Source organism: Galeopterus variegatus, unplaced genomic scaffold (assembly GCF_000696425.1).
Source record: "Galeopterus variegatus unplaced genomic scaffold, G_variegatus-3.0.2 Scaffold334, whole genome shotgun sequence".
NCBI classification, from domain to species: domain Eukaryota; kingdom Metazoa; phylum Chordata; class Mammalia; order Dermoptera; family Cynocephalidae; genus Galeopterus; species Galeopterus variegatus.
In genome coordinates, this window is record NW_007726445.1 from 602,822 (window position 1) to 608,410 (window position 5,589).

Below are 5,589 nucleotides of genomic sequence, written 5' to 3' on the forward strand. Positions count from 1 at the left end.
AATGCTGTTTAATTTCCATGTGTTCATATAGTTTCCAGAATTTCATTTGTTATTGATTTCTCATTTTAATCCATTGTGGTATGAAAAAAATACATGGGATAATTCCAATTTTTTTGAATATGTTAAGACTTGATATGTGACCTAACATGTGATCTATCCTGGGGAAGGATCCATGTGCTGATGAGAAGAATGAATATTCTGAGTTTGTTGAATGGAATGTTCTGTAGATATCTGCCAAGTCCAATTGGTCTAGTATGTTGTTTGGATCTTGCGTTTCTCTGTTGATTCTTTGCCTAGATGATCTGTCCAATGTTGAGAGTGGGGGATTCAGGTCCACTGCTATTATGGTATTAGTGTCTATTTCCTTCTTTAGATCTAATAGAGTTTGTTTTATAAATCTGGCTGTTTTGAAATTGGGTGCATATATATTTATGATTGTTATGTCTTCTTGATGGATCAATCCTTTTATCATTATGTAGTGGCCCTCATTATCTCTTTTTATGGTTTTTAGCATAAAGTCTATTTTATCAGATATAACAATAGCTACTCCAGCTCGTTTTTCTTTTCTGTTTGCATGGTAAATCTTTTTCCATCCTTTCACTCTTAGTCTATGTGAGTCTTTATGGGTGAGGTGGGTGTCTTGAAGGCAGCATATAGTTAGGTCCTCCTTTTTAGTCCATTCAGCCAGTCTGTGTCTTTTGGTTTGGGAATGTAAGCCTTTTACATTAAGAGTTGTTATTGAAATGTGTTGATTTATTCTTAGCATTTTACTGATTATTGTTTGGTTGTGTTAGGTGTCTTTTGCTCCTTCCTTTCTGACTTACTGTTTGTTTTCTGTATTTGTTGGTTCCTTGGGTTGTAGATAGCCTTTTTGTTTGTTTGTTTTCTCTTCATGAATGCCATTTTTATTATACTAGTTGGTTTTGATTTTTCGTGGGTTTTTATGACAGTGGTAGTTATTTTTCAGGAACCAAACCCAGTACTCCCTTGAGAATTTCTTGTAAGGGTGGTCGTGTGGTGGTGAACTCCCACAGTTTTTGTTTGTCTGAGAAATATAGTATTTGCCCTTTATTTGGGAAGGATAGCCTTGCAGGGTAGAGTATTGTAGGCTGGCAATTTCTGGCTTTTAGTATTTTGAATATATCCTCCTATTCCTTTCTGGCTTTTAGGGTTTGTGATGAAAAGTCTGATGTTAGCCTGATTGGGGCTCCCTTATAAGTGATTTGATGCTTCTCTCTTCCAGCTTTTAAGATTCTCTCTTCTCTCTTGTTAGCCTGATTGGGGCTCCCTTATAAGTGATTTGATGCTTCTCTCTTCCAGCTTTTAAGATTCTCTCTTTGTCTTTAAGATTTGCCAATTTGACTGTAACATGTCTCGGAGAAGACCTTTTTGGGTTGAATACGACTGGGGATCTTTGAGCTTCCTGAATATGAAGATCTGTGTCTTTTCCAACAACTAGGAAGTTTTCTGCCACTATTTTGTTGAATATGTTTTGAATGCAATCTCCGTTTTCCTCCCCTTCTGGAATACCCATGAGTCAGATATTTGAGTGCTTAAGGTTGTCTAATATCTCTCTCAGATTTTCTTCAATGTCTTTAATTCTTTCTTCTTCTCTTTACTTTTTTTTTTTTTTTGTCTACCTGTGTTATTTCAAACAGCCCATCTTCAAGGTCAGAAGTTCTCTCTTCTACTTCTGAAAGCCTGCTGGTTAAACTCTCTGTTGTGTTTTTTATTTCATTGAATGAATTCTTCAGCTCAGCAAACTCTGCTACATTCTTTTTCAGGGGCTACATTCTTTTTCTCTGCTACATTCTTTTTCAGGGCATTGATTTCCTTCTACATTTCTTCTTTCAGGTCCTGTATACTTTTCCTCTTTTCATCATGTTGTCTAGCTGAGTTTTCTCTCAAACATGGCTAACATCAGATTTACCTACAGAGGGTCTTTAAAGTGTAGACTCTTGGGGCTTATGTCCTAAATATGAATCTCCAGGGGAGAGACCCAGGAATCTCTGTTTCTATAGCAATCTCATGTAAAGTAGATGCAGCCGATCCAGTGACCCAAAATTTTGGAACCCAGGGCATCTAGAAAAAGTTCTGGACTGGGACTCAGGAACACAGGCTTCTATCCTGACTCCTCCCTGCCTCAGGTCCCTGTGTGGCCTTCCTTTCCCTCTCCGGGCCTCATTTTCTTCACCTGTAAAATGAGAAACACAGGCTGGGGCTAGACAGCACTCCAGGTTTCTTCCAGCTCTGATAGTCTGTGATTCTAACTAAGCATAACCTGCCTTGGTGGCTCAGAGGCCCATTCACAGACACATATAACAGGCAGGAGACAGAGAGAAGAACACCCAGATGCCTCCATCCCACACTATGGAATATACTGTAGAGCATATGTACTTCACAGGGCCTGGTTTTCCAAAGTCTTGCAGTTTCAAATATTGACCTTGCAGAGGACTGGAAATTTTCCTCAGGCTATAACTCTCTGGTGTAAGATAAAGATTTGTGACACCACAAGATTGCTGACTCAAGGACAGAATAGTTTCTGATTGTTATGTAAAGATATTGAGAAATTGCTGTAAGGTCACTTAATTGTATACTGGAATGTCATCTGACTTGTTTTACTGAAACCAACCTATATTGTTAAACTATAACCCCACCTATGTTCTCTTCCTGTAACTTTCTGGTCTGGAAAATAAATGCAGGAAGAAAACCCCAATTCAGTGTTAATTTCCTGAGGAAGGGATCCCTCTCACTTGAGCATTCCCAGGGAAGTTAACCACTTTGGGACTTCTCACTGCTTGGAAGAGATGGGCCTTGAGAAATCCTTTGCATCTCTGTCACCCAGGGGAAGTGGGGTGACAAATCCATGGGGGGGCAAAGCAAGACAAAGCAACAAAATGGTGCCACATGTGAGGATGTTCTCCACAGATTGGAGACTGACCTGCCAAGCACTGGAGAGGAATAGGACACCTGATTCATCCCAGCAAGGGAGTCCCTAATAAGGGAAACACACCCCAGTAAGAGAATGACAGGTGGCTTTCGATTAGCAATTGCACACCTGCGGCAGGTCAAAGTTAGGCTTTTTCAACCCCAGAGATATTTTTTCATTCTCTTTACTTTTAAAATATGGATAATTTGTTAATGAAAGGGGAGACTGAACATACAACTCCAATGTCTCCTTAAAGCAGCAGGCTGTAAGTAACTGAATAGCAGCTTGTTAAACTCTTAGTGGATATTAAACAACCATGTCCTTGATACCTCAAGGAAGGGAGCCTTAACATAAAAGCTTGAAAACAAATTTGTCACTGGTTAATTATGTAATGGGTCTCATTAAGGCTTCCCACCTAACAACTAGGAATCTATGTCAAGTCTCTCTGAGACATATCCAAGACCTTAACAAAAAACTAAGACAAGTTTATGTCACCAAAAAAGGATAAAACTTAATCTTTGCCAGGGACTGAGAAAACTTTAAATTGGACAATCTAAAGTAAAAGAAGTTAATATTTCTTTACAGTGTTGGTATTGCTTGAGCATGTTTTTCTTTCATATCTGCACAATGCTTCTCTCCTCTCTTAAAAGCAGTGGTTCTTTTCTTAACTGTACATGAAATTCTTTTTCTCTGAAGACGCTGGAGCTTTATGAAGAAAAGCAGCCATGGTGCCAACCAGACCCCTTTTGGGTCTACTGCTCTTTTAAAAACCGCAAGAGTCAAGTGGTTTCATCTCTGATTGGTGGCTCAGCTCTTGAGCTCAATAAGCCATTTGAGAAATAAAAACTAAACTAACATCTACCTGTTTAACTAGATGGTCTCAAATTTTCTGACATCCACCTGGTTATCTCCTACAGACTTCTAAATTCTCTTCTAGTCTCATCTATGTATTTCTCCACAAAATTCTATGGTAGAATTCTATGCTGTCTTCTTAAAGGAAGAAAATCTTCTCTGCATCTTCTTGAAAAGTTTTGCATACTTTGTTTTACAATGTAAATTTGTTATCTTGCTTTCTTTAAGGCAAGGTGAAGCTCACCGATAAGTCTTTAGGAAAAAACACAATCTAAACCTGACTGTCCGTTTTACTAGTGAGCTTTCCTATTACATCTTGAACAAAACCTATAAGATCCTTATTTGTTCTTGTTGTTTATGTCTTCATATATGCATGTGTAAGCTGTATGTTATGTCTATATGTTCATGTCTGTGTAATTGTGTTATGTATAAGGTATCAAATTGGCTTATAATTAATGTGTGCTCATTAAATAAATAAGTATACTTTTCAAGTTCACTTGACTTAAATCTTCTAAAGTTTTGATAAGTATATTTTCAAAATTTGTTTCAAACCTTTTACCTAAATTTGTCTCTAGGTCCATGTCTCCTTGTTATCTTAGCTCTGCCTCCTGGCCATGCTGGGAGAAACAATATCTTTTAGACATAGATAGTGAATACTGCCCTCTGGATTCTAGATAGTGAATACTTGTGTAAGCTGTATGTTATGTCTATATGTTCATGTCTGTGTAATTGTGTTATGTATAAGGTATCAAATTGGCTTATAATTAATGTGTGCTCATTAAATAAATAAGTATACTTTTCAAGTTCACTTGACTTAAATCTTCTAAAGTTTTGATAAGTATATTTTCAAAATTTGTTTCAAACCTTTTACCTAAATTTGTCTCTAGGTCCATGTCTCCTTGTTATCTTAGCTCTGCCTCCTGGCCATGCTGGGAGAAACAATATCTTTTAGACATAGATAGTGAATACTGCCCTCTGGATTCTACATGGCTTCAAGCACCACATGGAAACCTGGGACCTGAAATGGCTAGTGAGAAGAAACCTATGCCAAATATTGCATAGTCCCTAGTTAACATTAACTGATAAGGGTATAGATCTAATACACCAAGTTTTTGGCTGGAAAACCATAAATATTTATTTGGGAAAAATATCTAAAACTCAAACTGGGCTTTGCATAATTTGCTGAGGAGCAACACTCTTGTTCCCTTTACTTGACCATTTTCTCTTCAGTAACACACTTAAATACACCTCAGTAATCTCTTACATCAGTGCCTCTCAATCTTTAATGCACTTTGGAATTTCCTGCTGGTTTTCTGCAGTGCAAATCATAATTCAGTGAGTCTGAGGTGAAGCCCCAGATTCTATGTTTTTAACATACTGCAATGTGATCACTCTACTGCTTGTCTCTGAATAGTGAAGGCCTACACCCTGCCTTGTTTTTTGTTTAGAATACTTACAATAACACCAAAACTCTAACAGATCTCTAGCTGAATGATGAGAGTGGTAGAGACGAAATTGTGTTTCTCCTCAGGGGTTCAGAGAAGAAACTACACAATTAGGAAAATGTGAAGTCTCTTGGCCAAATGACAAGACTTTTAACAAGAAGAGCATGAAAAGTCTCAACTACTACCAAAGTGTCAGGAAGGAAGACAATAAGACTATAAATTCAACACAGATTTTTATTGAGAACATGTTATATGCAGGCAAGACATTTCACCAGGAATGCATATATTAAGAAGACACATACTTTGCTCTCAAAGAGGTGAAAAATTAGAAGGGGAAAGGGACCTAACTACCTACAGTGAAGG